The sequence below is a fragment of the Heterodontus francisci genome, chromosome 4 (genome assembly GCF_036365525.1).
Source record: "Heterodontus francisci isolate sHetFra1 chromosome 4, sHetFra1.hap1, whole genome shotgun sequence".
Taxonomy (NCBI): Eukaryota; Metazoa; Chordata; class Chondrichthyes; order Heterodontiformes; family Heterodontidae; genus Heterodontus; species Heterodontus francisci.
Genome location: NC_090374.1, coordinates 191,300,454 through 191,316,682, shown reverse-complemented (window position 1 = coordinate 191,316,682; position 16,229 = coordinate 191,300,454). Strand labels below are relative to the sequence as shown.

The window sequence follows — 16,229 nt, the reverse complement described above, 5'->3', positions numbered from 1 at the left end:
GAAAATTAAAAATTCATACTGAACATACATTTTATTTTTATTTCAGATTTCCAGCATCCACAGTATTTTGCTTTTATTTTAAAAGAGCAAAGTTAACTATTCTGGATAAAGGTTATACCTTAAGCCTGACTGCGGAAAAGCACTCTCTACTGTACCAGCATGTATTTCTCCATTTCCCAAATCAGTTTTCCTGTGGTCTCTGATTGAGGTTGGTAATTTGTGCAGTTTTGTGCTGCAAGCTAGATGAAGACTGGCCAATCTTATTTTGTGTGGGATTTTTTAATCACTGTCAGAAAGAGGAGGCGTTCACCCACTGGATTTGGGTGTAAGGTGAGATTTTTTTAAAAGTTATTCCCAGGATGTGGTTAATACTACAATTATTGCCTATCCCTAGTTATCCAGAGAAGGTGATGGCTCATCTTCTTTATCTGCTGCAGTTCTTGTGATGCCAATGCTCCTCTGATGGTGCTGGATAGGAAATTACAGGACTTTGACCTTGTGATGACAAAAAAAAAGTGCTCTCTGCCCAAGTCCCAACGATAATATAAAAGCAAAATACTGCAGATGCTGACGAAGGGTCACTGACCTGAGACGTTAACTCTGCTTCTCTCTCTCTCAACAGATGCTGAGAGACCTGCTGAGGATTTCCAGCATTTCTTGTTTTGTTTCAGGTCATAATGATGTCTGACTTGGGGGAAGATTTGGAGCTGATAATGTTCCCATATTCAAGTCAGCTTGGTGAACTCTGCAGAGATCGTGTAAACAGTACATACTGCAGCCACAGTGTGCTGATGGTGGAAGGGTGCATATCGAGTCCAGTGGCAGGAGCACTAATCAAGGTGCTCTGTATGGTCTTGAGCAGTTGCAACCTTCCAGGTGTGTAGCAAGTACTCCTTTTTATTTTATTTCCAAAATATACTTTATTCATAAAAATCTGTAAAAATTACATTCCCAAACAGTTTAAAACAGCATCAAGTCAAAAAATACAAATAGTGCAAAGGTGATCAGTGTCCTTCTATACAATCATGAGTTGCCTCTCAACCCTTCCATTTCATTGTCATGCCATATACATTTTTACATTTACAGCACACAAAATTTTCCCGATACAGTTCGAGGGGTTTCCCATGGATCCAGCCCCTCAGTTCAGCTTGGTGGGGGGACCTTACACTGTGGTCTTTCCCCATTGAGTCTTGGCTGCGGCTGCCCCAATCTTTAGTGCGTCCCTCAGCACGTAGTCCTGGACCTTGGAATGTGCCAGTCTGCAACATTCGGTGGTGGACAACTCTTTGCGCTGGAAGACCAGCAAGTTTCGGGCAGACCAAAGGGCGTCTTTCACCGAATTGATAGTCCTCCAGCAGCAGTTGATGTTTGTCTCGGTGTACGTCCCTGGGAACAGCCCGTAGAGCACAGACTCCTGTGTTACAGAGCTGCTTGGGATGAACCTCGACAAAAACCACTGCATCTCTTTCCACACCTGCTTTGCAAAGACACATTCCAGGAGTAGGTGGGCAACCGTCTCTTCCCCACCACAGCCACCGCGGGGGCATTGTGCGGAGGGAGCGAGACTTTGGGCGTGCATGAAGGCTCTGACGGGAGGGGCCCTTCTCACCACCAGCCAAGCTACATCTTGGTGCTTGTTTGAAAGTTCTGGTGATCAGGCATTCCGCCAAATGACTTTGACGGTCTGCTCGGGGAACCATCCGACAGGATCCACCGTCTCCTTTTCCCGTAGGGCCTTGAGGACATTCCGTGCAGACCACTGCCTGATGGATCAGTGGTCAAAGGTGTTTTGCCGCAGGAACCGCTCCACGAAGAATAGGTGGTATGGCACGGTCCAACTGCATGGAGCGTTCCACGGCAATGTGACCAGGCCCATCCTTCGCAACACCGGGGACAGATAGAACCTCACCCCAGGTGTGTAGCGAAAACTCCATCACACTCTTGACTTGAACTATTTGCGGTAGACTATCTCACCTCTGCTCAGTTCAGTGATGATGTGGCTTGTCCAGTTACACTTTATTGTAAATGCACTTTATATATTACTGTTATTTATTTGCGGCTTGTCTTTTGTTAAATACATTCACGTGCTGGTTTGAGTCTAAAGCAAGGTCTGTGATATTCTACCGATTATCCAAGATGGGAGAAAAATCCTGTGGAGACAGTAGTTAATTCCAGTAGAGGAAATAGTTATTGTAAAACGTTTTATATCTGTTATCCTGAAATTTTGCTTATGTGTCAGGATGAGTGATGATCTTGAAGTCAGAGGGAATCAGGACTTACTGATGAGAATAATATGAAAGAGGCATACAATCTAGAATAAAAAAAGGACAAAAAATACAGAAGTCTAACAATGTAGGATTAAAGAAATAAAACTAATTATTTAATGATGGGGGCTTCTGACCCATAGCCCAAAACGGAAAAAAAATTGATCTCCACAGATTCCTCAGCAACTAATTACATTGATTGAAGCTGTATACGTAATTAGAATTTGTGGCCATAAAAAAGACAGCTTCACAACTGCAGCAGATCTGACTAAGCAATACAATGGGAGATCCACTAATATCTACAAAAACCCATCTGAGTCACACTTTGTCCTTTGTATATACAATTTTCTTGCAGTCTGTTTGGCTCAAGTTTCATACCTCAAAAGCAACAGCCAATCAGAATTGGAAAGGTAGAGGACGTAGGAATCAGAAACAAGGGACGTGCATAGATAAGCTTTAAATAAGAGCCTACTAAGGACATGAAAGCACCTATCAAAAATCAGCATGCAGTGAAACCCCCCAGTAGAAGAAAGAAGAGGAACAAATAAAATGGAACACCCTTTTAGCCACCATGTTGGTTTCTGCAGATTTTAAGCACTTACACCTGGAAATGCTATCAAAATATTAAACACTACAAAATTTGCAGTAATATGTTTGGTGTTTAAAATGCCTGTATCAATATTTTCTATTTGAAGCCACTTCCTATTTTAGAAGCCTAAGGTTGGATTCGTACAGTTCCCAGACCCATCACTTTCAACTAAAGAAATACAAACTAGCAGGCTCCAGTATAGGAGCCCATAACTTCTGGAAATTCTTGTGATTACTGACAAGACTGGCCATTGTGTGTATACTTTGCTCCACCAATGGAAAATTCTTGGGACTTAAAAATTGCAGGTAAACCATTATTAGGACAGTCAAAGTAAGTAGTCTTTTTGTTTAAAACATCAAGATACAGCATGAGCTCTTAAATTTTTTTCAGATAGTTTCCCTGAAAATAAATTCTTGATTATTGTATTCAAGGAGTTGTTTACAGGATTTGATTAAAGGATGTTAAGCATGTGACAAATGAAGCTTTGAAAAACGTCAAATTTCAAACTGGAATCCTGTGGTTTCCATCTGCCACTCAGCTGAATTTTGGCAGACCTGGGTCAAGAGGAGGTGGAAAGCCAATCAGCAGCATGATTGGCCATGACTTGGGCATATTCCATGGGTCATCCAATCAGGGCAACAGTACATCCTCTTGAGTGTTTCCCAGCATTTTCCCTGTTTGTGCATTGGACACAAGCATCCTACATTCAGAAATCGGTGATCAGGCAGCCAAGACATTCATGTGCAGCTGCACCTGTGCAAGCACTGAGAATGCTACCTAGTAAAAGGCCCAAGAAGCATAAAGACCTTTCCTAGAAAACAAAAAGCCAATTTGGTAGCAGCAGCCCAATACTGTGGCAGGAGTCTAAAACTGCCTCAAGTCTCTGAACACCTTTCAGTGGGGCTCCATGATGGAGGTGAGGGTGTCTGCCTCCAATACAATAAGAACCTCAAGGCTGTATATTCAGTCAGAGCCAGGGAAGTATTTATAGTCCAAGCAGAGAGACGCCCCAATAAAAGGCGTGTGGAAAGAATATGGCGTATATCTGGTCAGGTATTAAAAGGGTCACACTATTTTAGTTATGTTTATATTCAGTACTCAAAAACAGCAATTGTTACATAAACAAGTAGTAAGTATTGTATCATTCTTAATGTTTAGCGAGAGATTCTGAATAAAAGTCTTGAATTTCAAAATGTTTTGCTTAAATACATCTGATGTAAAATTATGATTGTAGCACCTTTTAGGGAGAGTCATGCCAGATGCTATATTGGTGAAGGCATTGGCACACGTGCAGTGACCAGCCATGGGAAGTAGATAGAACGTACACATCATGAAATCATGCTGATTTGATGCCAGCTCAATGCTCCACCTAATGCCCTGTCTTGACTTTACACAGCTCAGCGCACATTCAACAGCTGGAAGGACCCCCAGCCCCATTTAGTGGGTCAACACTTTTTGTTTGAGGGATGTGGGCATCACTGGCAAGCGCCAGCATTTATTGCCCATCCCTAACTGCCCTTGCTGAGTTGTTTGAAATGGCCATTTCAGTGTCAACCGCATTGCTGTGGGTCTGGAGTCATATGTAGGTCAGACCAGGTAAGGATGGCAGATTTCCTTCCCTAAAGGACATTAGTGAACCAGATGGGTTTTTACAACAATCAACGATGGTTTCATGGTCACCATTAGACTAGCTTAATTCCATATTTATTAATTGAATTCAAATTATACCATCTGCTGTGGTGGGATTCTGACCCATGTTCCCAGAGCATTAGCCTGGGTTTCTGGATTACCACTATGCCACTGCCTCCCCACTACTTACAGGTTCATTGCTGGTAGATTTCTTCTGGCTCTTACTTTGATCCGACAAATTTTTGGTGCTTTCTACAGTTATTGCAAGTTGCTCAAGTCCCCAGGGAGTGGTGTGGCAGGTACTGACTTCAAAGCTTTAGCACAAAACAGTTGCACCCAGACATGGGTGCATTTATAGGCATTCCCCTTAGAATACAGCATGACTTGGAGAATGAACAGAGGTCATGCAGAGCAGGACAAGCTTCTGGAAGCAGACGGAGGAAGAGGGAGAGAAGGGCACTCAGCAGGAGGCCATATCCACCCACGGTGGTCAGGGAGCAATTCTCTGACCTGAACCTCAGTGACATCCTCACCTGAAATAAATCAGCCACAACTGCAACTTCAGAGTAGAGCAAGGACCACATTGTCAGTGGCTGAGAAGGTGCCCATGGTGATGACCTTTTATGCTGGAGCTGAAGATATTTGCAACATCTTGCAGTTTGCCATCTACTGTTGCATCCACTAGTCCACTCTATTCATTGTGAGCTAACTACATTTTACTCTCGACAGAGAGAAGCAGCCAAAGTGAGCATTTGGCTTTGCAATGACTACCAGCTTCACCATGGTGCAGGGTGCCAATGACTACACGTACATCGTTTGGTGGGTGCTGCATGTCAACCCTGCACTATACCGAAACCAAAGGGGATTCCACTCCCTCATTGTCCACTTAGTGTGTAACTATATGCTGTGTATCATACAGGTTACTGTCCAGTATTTTAGCAGCTGTCATTATGCCTTCATTCCATGGCAGTCCACTGTACCATTTGCATTTGAGCCATTATGGCAAACCAAAGGGGAGCGACTGGGCGACAAAGGTTATCCGCTCACCACATGGCTGAAGACTCAGCCCTGCAACCCATGCACACATGGGCAGCACGCACACAATGGGCTGAAACTGGTGCCATCATGGGACATACTGCAGGGCTCCACCGGATCGATCCAGGCACTGGAATATCATCTTTAGCAGCCTGCTCGATGATCATTCTGGTGGAGCCCGGGCAAGTGTTGTACCTCTCTTCCGCTGCATTGTAAGGGATCCTCACAGGTGTGATAACCAGGTTTCCAATGGGTAGCCCTCGTTCCCAAGAATCCACCCCTGAAAGCGAGTGGAGACCCTGAAAAGCTACGGCACCTGGGATTGTCAAAGTATGTCGGCATGGTGGCTGCTTCCCAGGAATCAGGCACACACCTGCAGGAAATGCTTTCAATGGTTACAGACCAGTTGAACGTTGTTGGAATGAAAGACCTTCCTGTTGATGAAGGCAGCTGGCTGGTCCATTGGAGTTTTGATGGCCACATGCGTACAATCCATTACACCTTGCACCAGGGATAAATCCAGCGATGACCCCGAATCCGATGGCCCTCTCTGCCTGACTGTCATGGTCGGTCTGGTAATGCACATCGTCGCCGGCCCTCTTGAACAGGACATTGGTCACCTCCTTGATGCAGCGGTGGGCTGCTGCCTGGGAGACCCCACACATGTCCCCGGTGGATCCCTGGAAAGAGCCAGATGCGTAAAGGTTGATCCTCAGGGCCACGGACATTGGGTGTCCACTGAAGCCCATGGGTGACACCTTGTCCTGCAGCCTGGCACATAAGTCGGTGACAGTCTCCCTGGAGAGGCATAGTCTTCGCTGACACTGTCACTCAGACATTTGGAGTAGCTGAGTTGAGTCTAGTACACTCTCTGGCGCGGGTAGGATCTTCTTGGAGTGACTGGCTGCTGCTGCTCTTCCACTGTAGCTCCGTGGGCGAGTGTAGCTACCTCCTGGCCTTCCCTCCCTCTGATCCTCTGCTGTGTGGCATGGGGGAGCACAAGGACAGGGCATATGAGACCTATGCCAGCTGATCAGCAGCCCTCCAAAGCGTTGTTGTTGCAGAGATGAACTTGCCTTGGCACCTGTCCCTTTGCTACTCCCCTCAGAAAACTTTCTAATGCCCCTCAGTGCCCACCCTTGCACCCAATACATTGTCCACAGATCCTGGCACTCGAAATATAGCCCATCCGTGCAGAGAGCCCAGCACCACAGGCCGATACTGGCCTCCACTCTCCGCCTTTTCCCTTAGCCTCTGCTCCCCATGGCTGTATTCTCGTGATGACACAGTGGCCTTGCCTCGGTGCTGCCACCTTTAAACAGCAGGGATCAGAAGGCACGTGATCCCCGTGCGCCACTGACAAAATATAAACCCCCCCTTAAAATCGCAATCGCTTCCATGCAAATGTATTTTAACGAGCTGTTCGGCAATTTAAATGGCAGTCCTGCCGCGTTGGGGCAGCGAAACCGTCTCTGAGCTTTCCCACCGTTGACAAAATCTGGAACTGACATCACAACGTGGGGGTTCCAGTTGAGCGCATCCATCACAATTTTTCAGCCCCCCCCACGCCTCCACTTCTGCTCCTGCTGACCTCACAAAATTAAGCCCAATGAAAGCAGTGCTGTCTCCTGGAATGTGATAGAGCAGACCATCGGCAGCCTAAAAACAAGGCGTCCGCTGCCTGCAGTGCTCAGCAGAGTGGGTGTTAAGATTCCCGGTGGTCTGCTGCATGCTGCACAACCTCACCATCATAAGGGGACAGCCCTCACCACCAGCCAAATGGCAAGCAGCTCAGGAGCAGGAACATACAGAGGGAAGAGGGAGAGGAAGAGAGGAGACAACCTAGGCAGGCCCTTTCTGGTCGGACTGTTCGTGAAGAACTCAGCTGAGTGTAATAGCAATAACCGTAACCCAAATTCATTGCAGCACTCAAACATCTGGTGGAAGCTGCTTGTACTGCAATGGAAGTTGATATATTGGCCATCAGATGCTGCATCATTTTATGTCCACAAGTGTACTGATGGAGTTGGCCACCATGCTGGAAAGGATGGGCTCCAAGCTCTGTGCAAAGCCCTGTACCATGTTGGTGCTGGACTCCACGATGCTCCTTGACATTTTCCACAGGCTTTCTAGTCGGCTTCTGGGAGCAGAGCAGACCTGTGGGGAGAACGCCGAGAGCGGAGCCAATAAATTGAGCCCAAGGATCGAGGCCCAGTCACCTACCTTCCAGGAGTGAACAGCAGTCCAGGCGCGCCAGAGTTTGAAAACAAAGTCAGCAGTGACGTCACAGGAAAGCTGCAAGGTGATTGGTCAGTGCGTAACTGCTGTTAGGAAATAACTCGAAATAGCTGGGTAAGTAACCAAAGTAAAGGGAAAGGTCTAAAGTTTTTCTTTAATTGTTTTTAGTGTTTTTTTCGGGAATCAAGGTCCCTCGTGTAAATAATCTAATTTTTGGGTAATTTAAGTGGATAAATGAAGGGTACATCATGGCAGGGCAGCTTGGCAGTGTGGAGTGCTCCTCCTGTGCAATGTGGGAAGTCAGGGAGACTTCCAGTGTCCAGGGCGAACACATGTGCAGGACGTGTCTCCAGCTGCAGCTACTCGAAATCTGCGTTTCGGATCTGGAGTCGTGGCTGGAGACACTGTGGAGATCCACGAGGCTGAGATCATTATGGATAGCACATACAGGGAGGTGGTCACACCGCAGGTAAAGACTGCTCAGGAAGAAAGGGAATGGGTGACTGCCAGGCAGAGTAGAAGAACTAGGCAGGTAGTGCAGGAGTCCACTGGGTCCATCTCCATATCTATCAGATTTTCCACTTTGGAAACTGTTGCGGGAGATAGCTTCTCAGGGGAATGCAGCAAGAGCCAAGTCTTTGGCACCACAGGTAGCTCAGCTGCACAGGAGAGGAGGAAAAGCAGTGGAAGAGCTATAGTGATAGGGGATTCTGTCGTAAGGGGCACAGATAGGTGTTTCTGTGACCGCAAACGTGACTCCAGGATGGTATGTTGCCTCCCTGGTGCTAGGGTCAAGGATGTCACAGAGCGGCTGCAGGGCATTCTGAAGGGGGAGGGTGAACAGTCAGAGGTCGTGGTACACATTGGTACCAACGACATAGGTAGAAAGAGGGATGAGGTCCTGCAACAAGAATTTAGGGAGCTAGGTAGCAGATTAAAAAGCAGGATCTCAAAGGTTGTAATCTCTGGATTACTCCCGGTGCCATGGGCTAGTGAGTATAGGAATAGGAGGATAGGGCAGATGAATGCGTGGCTGAGGAGATGGTGCAGAGGGAGGGCTTTAGTTTCCTGGATCATTGGGTCTGTTTCTGGCAAAGGTGGGACCTGTACAAGTTGGATGGGTTGCACCTGAACCGAAACGGGACCAATATCCTTGCTGGGAGGTTTGTTAGTGCTGTTGGGGGGGTGGTTTAAACTAATTTGGCAGCGGGATGGAATACAGAGTGGAGGTACAGTATGGGGTGATGCACAGTCAAATATAGAAGAGAAACAGAGTCCGTCTGGAAGGCAGAACAAATATAGACCTGTTAAGGCACAAGTGAAAAATGCAAGGCATTTTTAATGCAAGGAGTCTTACTAGTAAGGCCGAGGAATCAAATTTGATTTCCTTTCATTTCATAATGGTTGCAAGTCAATGGAGTTCGAATATGAGTAATAGATGCATCTCTTTGAATTTACAGACATATTTGTTTTATTAACTAGTGAGGTATCATCTGTTTGTTGGCATTTAGATTCAGTAAGAAATTGGTATATCTCAGAGGTTTAGAAGTGTCACAATCACAACAGTGGCAGGGATGTCAAGCAACTCTAAGCATCAACTTAGTGGTCATGCTTTACATCCCTGATTCTCCTTAGGAAACTACAGGCTTAGTGATTTATGTCAGTGTCTTTAATTATGGGGACTAAATCCAGAGACTGCTTCTCAGTTGTGAGGACGTTCACATGCAGTGTACATTTTTTTCTGAACTGAAGTGCTGAATTAACGCTGGTCACTGTGGTCCAAAAGGTGCATTGTTTGTATATAAATGACCATTGTAAGGGTGACAGAGATAAAGGCAGAGCCTTCAACTGAGAATCACAGTGAAAAGTATATCCTGTTTGATTCAGCTCAGTGCCAAGGTCACAATTACATAAACATAATCACTTTAATGGCTGGATCTGTGCAAGAAAAATTGAATGGATGGACAGTTTCAAAAGCTCATCACATAAACAGCAACAAGCAAAGTACTACGGGGTTAACCTTGTGTAGTGTGTATATTGTGTTCTGAATTTATACTTCTGTTACAGGTTGGGTACTGCATTCTGTAATCTCTAAAGTAATCTCTATTCTTCATTGTCAGGAGAACTCTGAATGCCAACATACTAAGTTTGTTGAACCAATTCATTTCTGTAGCAATGTTAATGAAGGGTTTAGAAATAAATACGATGAGTTTAATTTGAATTTGGTGACACTTTAGAAATTGTTCAATGAGGTAATGAGATATCTTTGCACAACTGTGAACACTTACAGGTTTATCGACTGTGAAAGTGTAAAGTATTTGAAAGTATGTGAAGAAATCCCTGTCCATTTAATTCAACTTATTAATGTTGAAATGTTTTAAAATCATATTGATGAAGAATGACAGAGACCATTCTTTTACCTATTTGGTTCTACATAGCCTTTAGCACCTAGGTTCAAAACTGGCAAAGGTTCTCTGGAACTCATTAAAAAAAAACAATTGGCTCACTTCTGAGTCAGTAGCTGGTGGAATCAAGCCTCACTCCAGGGACCTGAGTACATAATTTAGCCTGACGTGTCAGAATTTGGTAGGAAAATGGTTAAAAAATCACTCGCTCTAACCTGTCTCCCTCTGAACTTGAGGCACTCCGTTCTCTCAGGTCTAACCCCGACATTGTCATCAAATCTGCAGACAAGCGTGGTGCTGTTGTTGTCTGGCGTATCGACCTCTACCTTGTAGAGGCTCAGCGCCAACTTTCAGACACTTCTTCCTACCTCCCCCTGGACCATGACCCCACCACCGAACATCAAGCTACTGTCCACAGGACTGTAAATGACCTCATCTCCTCTGGAAATCTTCCCTCTACAGCTTCCAACCTCACAGTCCCGCAACCCAGGACAGCTTGCTTCTACCTCCTTCCCAAAATCCACAAAAAGGACTGTCCTGGCAGACCCATTGTGTCAGCCTGCTCCTGCCCCACAGAACTTATTTCTTCCTATCTTGACTCTATCTTTTCTCCGCTGGTCCAGTCTCTTCCCACCTACATCCGTGACTCTTCTGGCGCCCTATGTCATTTTGACAATTTCCAGTTTCCTGGCCCCAACCGCCTCCTCTTCACTATGGATGTCCAATCTCTCTACACCTCCATCCCCCACCAGGACGGTTGAGGGCTCTCCACTTCTTCCTTGAACAGAGGCCCAACCAGTCCCCATCCACCACCATCCTCCTCCGCCTGGCTGAACTTGTTCTCACATTGAACAACTTCTCCTTCAACTCCACTCACTTCCTTCAAGTAAAAGGTGTTGCTATGGGTACCCGCATGGGTCCTAGTTATGCCTGTCTTTTTGTGGGATATGTTGAACATTCCTTGTTCCAGTCCTACTCAGGCCCCCTCCCTCAACTCTTTTTCCGGTAGATTGATGACTGTATTGGTGCCGTTTCCTCCTCTCGCCCCGAACTGGAACATTTTATCAACTTTGCTTCTAATTTACGCCCTTCTCTCACCTTTACGTGGTCCATATCTGACACTTCCCTTCCCTTCCTTGACTTCTCTATCTCCATCTCTGGGGATAGGCTGTCTACTAATATTCATTATAAACCCACCAACTCCCACAGCTACCTCGACTACACTTCTTCACACCCTGCCTCCTGTAAGGACTCCATTCCATTCTCCCAGTTTCTCCGTCTCCAACGCATCTGCTCTGCTGATGCTACTTTCCATGACAGTGCTTCTGATATGTCTTCCTTTTTCATCAACCGAGGATTCCCCCCCACCCCCCACCACTCTGGTTGACAGGGCCCTCAACTGTGTCCGGCCCATTTCCCGCACCTCTACCCTCACCCCTTCCCCTCCCTCCCAGAACCGCGACAAGGTTCCCCTTGTCCTCACTTTCCACCCCATCAGCCTCCATATCCAAAGGATCATCCTGCGCCATTTCCGTCACCTCCAGCGTGATGCCACTACCAAACGCATCTTCCCCTCCCTTCCGCTGTCAGCATTCTGAAGGGCTCATTCCCTCCGCAACATTACCTCCACCACCTCGTCCCCTTCCCACGGCACCTTCCCCTGCAATCGCAGGAGGTGTAATACCTGCCCATTTACCTCCTCTCTTCTCACTATCCCAGGCCCCAAACACTCCTTTCAGGTGAAGCAGCGATTTACTTGTACTTCTTTCAATGTAGTATACTGTATTCGCTGCTCACAATGTGGTGTCCTCTACATTGGGGAGACCAAACGCAGACTGGGTGACCGCTTTGTGGAACACCTCCGCTCAGTCCGAAAGCAGGACCCCGAGCTTCTGGTTGCTGGCCATTTCAACACTACCCCCTGCTCTCATGCTCACATCTCTGTCCTGGGACTGCTGCAGTGTTCCAGTGAACATCAACGCAAGTTCGAGGAACAGCATTTCATTTACCGATTAGGCACACTACAGCCTGCCGGACTGAACATTGAGTTCAATAATTTCAGACCATGACAGGCCCCCCATTTTACTGTTATTTTTAGTTCTTTTTTTTGTGTTTATTTTATTTTATTTTATCTTAGTTTGTTCAGTTTGCCTACCACTGTTTTTTCATGTTTGTACTTGCGGCTGTTCAATTTTCAGTCCATTAACACCTTATCTGTTCTAATGCTTTGTCTTTCAACACACCATTAACAAATTGTTTGCCTTTGCTCCATGACCTTCTGATCGGTTATTCTCTGTGACCTTGTCCTATCTACACCTTCTCCTTTGTTATCTCTTGCCCCACCGCCGCTTTACTTGCTTAAAACCTATTATATTTCTGTCCTCTGCCAGTTCTGAAGAAGGGTCACTGACCTGAAACGTTAACTCTGCCTCTCTCTCCACAGATGCTGCCAGACCTGCTGAGTATTTCCAGCATTTCTTGTTTTTATTATCAAAAGAATCATGAGATGTATTCCTCCAATTTTGGAAAATAAGAATTATGTTATTTTTAAGACCACTTACTTCTACCTCCTACTTTCTACCTTCACCCTCCCTCATCCATACTGAGATCTTCCTGCACACTTTTGCTACCTAATGTCCTTTAGGGAAGGAAATCTGCTGTTCTTACCTGGTCTGGCCTACATGTGACTCCAGACCCACAGCAATTTGGCTGACTCCTAAAAAGATGCACTCTGAAATGGCCTAGCAAGTCACTCAGTTCAAGGGTGATTAGGGATGGGCAATAAATGCTGGCCTAGCCAATGACAACCATGCCCCACAAATGAATTTAAAAAATAGGCATTTTTTAGATATTGTTCCCAGGATGTGGGTGATATTGGTAAGGCCCATTTATTGTCAAACCCTTGTTGTCCTGAAATGCAGTCCTGAGCCGTCTCCTTGAGTCATTGCAGTCCATGAGCTGATGGTGGTATTAGAAAAGAAAGAAAGACTTGCATTTATATTGCACCTTTCATGAAGCACTTTACAGCCAACAATGTACTTTTGAAGTGTACTCACTGTTATAATATAGGAAATGCGGCAACCAATTTGCACACAGCAACGTGAGGATGATCAGATAATCTGTTTTTGTAATTATAGTTGAGGAATAAATATTGGCCATGACACCAGGTTAACTCCCCTGCTTTTCAAAATGGTACCATGAGATCTTTTATGTCCACCTGAGGTGTCAGACAGGACTTATGGTATAACATCTCATCTAAAAGAAAGCACATCTGACCGTGCAGAATGGCCCGAGTACTGCACTGGAGCGTCAGCCTTGACTTCCGGGCTCAAGTCCTAGACTGGTACTTGAACCCGCAACCTACTGATTCAGAAGTGAGAGTGTGACTAATTATACCAGAGCTGATATACAAGGAGAACTCCAGAACTGTATGCACACACTGTGCAAGCCGTTTGTGGAGGCAAAATTGCACCCATAGTGCTGAAAAATAGGGCACTTAAGAGCCAAATTTTACAGCCTTGGTGGTTTTGTGCTTTGGCTCCCTGCATTGGAAACTCTTCCACTGAACATGTGAGAGAGCCATTGGTATACAGTTAACACAATAAATCACATTTCATTCTTGGTATCTAGAACTCTGGGATTTTTAACTAGTGTTTTTGGGAACGAATCTTGTCAATTCTTTGCATTTTTCTATGAGAATCGCAAAGTGGTATTGGTACAGCTTGGAATACTAAAATAAAAGAGATTAGCTGCCAGGCAGTAAAATGATTTAAAAAAAAATTAACATAGCAGTAATTTTTAGTCATGGACATATTTTTTGCATCAATACATGGGGATTGTCAATGTTTGGTCTGTATCCGGGAGAATTCCTTTCAACAGTGTCAACTAACAAAAAAAACCCCTCCAGTTTCTGACCTTCAGCAAAATCACAAAGGATTTACTTCACGGTTTCCTTAGGGATAACACTACCGCCATTGGTGGGGGAGGGTAAAAAACATTTCCATTTTTTATGAGAATGAGGATTACAGTGTCTCCAGTGTGAGTATTTGAGCACTCAAAAAGGTGGGTTTTATCTGTTTCATCAAATTAAAAGAAAAAGAATCTGAGGTTTTCCTCTGGGGTGAAGGAACTGCTTTATTATAGAAAACGTGGACAAGAGTCTAATTTATTTTTCTCTCCACTAAATATTTCTAATGCAAGCAGGGTAAGACAACTTCAGAAGAGAAGATGCTGAAAATTCAAAAATACTGAGCTTTTTAAGGGCACATACTCCTTATTCCTACCCACTGAGCAGTCAAATATAAGTCCGGGCTGGTGGCATGAGAACAAAGTGTGTGATTCACTCCACTTGGGCCTTTCCATAACTGTCACGGTGCTGGTTTAAATTAATTTTGCTGGTTTGGATGTCTGCCACATTGATGTAAGTTTTAATAATAACGTTCCTTGTAGTTTTTTGACAGTCATAAAATTAGAAGGGTATAAAATTACCATAAACATTAATGTGGGGTGTGGTTTCTTCTGTGCATGCCTTTGTTGGGGTGCAGCAATTATTTATCCTTTGACTAACGATAGTAGTCACATATTGATTTCATTAGCCTAGTCAGCATCACCCTACTATTAAATAAATCCCATTTAGAATTTGTGCAAGTTGCTTGTGAGCAGGATAATTTTCATGCCCTTGGAACAGTGTAATGTAACAATTTCATCTGTGATCCTTTTTGCCAGTGCGAGGATAATCTGCACTGAATAACTGACATTAAACAAGTAATTAGAATGAAGAACAGCATGACTGCACCATTTACAGATGGTATAAGGAGATCCTTTCTACAGCTGAAGCTTTTTGGAAACATAACAAACACTAGTACTTAATTAAGCAGTTGTTCAATGGCTTTTCAGTTTCTTTGTCATTTTTTTGTACTTTTTAGATGTAGAAAAGACTCCTCATACATGTACAAAAAAAAACAGGAAATCTTCAGGGGATGTGGTACCTCTTACCATCCACACAAGTATGAGGATGAAATATCAGATTATAATTCAGTGTTTCGGATCACAATCGAAATGATCTGGAGCATTATTTTTTTTATTGGGCCAAAATTTACACCGGTCCAGAATAGTAATTAATATTACAGCAGGCAAGTGATCATTTAACAGTGTTTTATTTTCTTACACTTTGTGATTCAGTTTGAATTAAATAAAGTTAATCTGCATTAAAAAAATATAGTCAGCCAATTGTACAGATTCTCATCTAGTCTTAAATAGTTGGGAGCGGTGGATTGTAAGAAAATGAACTAATCATGCCAGGACTCCGAGTAATTTGCCCAACACAATTGGTTGTTGATCTGAGGATCAGAGACGAGCCGTTACTGATCGAGGAACAGAAATCCATTCTGAGGAGGTACAAATATTTTAACAGGCATTCAGTCAATGACACTTGAGACTGAACAAGTCAAATTCTTATTTTTTTAAAATCACTTAGTATTCTGGGATTTTTCAGTGTTTTAGGGATCATATTCCACAATTATGTACATTTTTCTGTGAAAACTGCAAACCAGTAGTCTTGGTGATCTGCCATCCTAGCTAGTGCTGCTATATTAACTGGTTCACACAATCACATGGAGTGTACTGTCTGGCATCTCTAATATAACCTACAGGAGTCTGAAAGGTAACACAAGATCAGCAGGAGAAAGCGCCTGCCAATTTCACTGCTACTGACAAGGCTTATTATAATCAATGTTAAAATCTACGTGGCAGTTCTTAGCCCATCTACCTAATCAGGCATAAGCTTGGCTCAGCTGGTAGCATTCCTGCCTCGAAGTCAGAATGGCACAAGCCCCACTGTCAGGTCAAGTCCTACTCCAGGGCTTGAACATGTAATCTAGGCTGGCATTTGAATGTAGTCCTGAGGGATTGCTGCACTGTTGGAGGTTCCATCACTTTTATGAAAAGTTAGACTGAGGTTCTGCATGGAAATGCTTAAGATCCGAAGGCGCTGTTTGAAGAAAGGCAGGGAGTTATTCTGGCCAATGTTCCTCTGCCAAGCACCACCACCAAAAACAGGTTACCTGATCA

General features: G+C 44.6%; 1 long non-coding RNA gene across 1 annotated transcript in view; it reads right to left on the bottom strand.

Annotated features, from left to right (window-relative positions):
- Positions 1 to 16,229, bottom strand: part of LOC137369464 (uncharacterized) — a 108,298-nt gene that overhangs the window by 2,767 nt on the left and 89,302 nt on the right. The window lies entirely within an intron of this gene.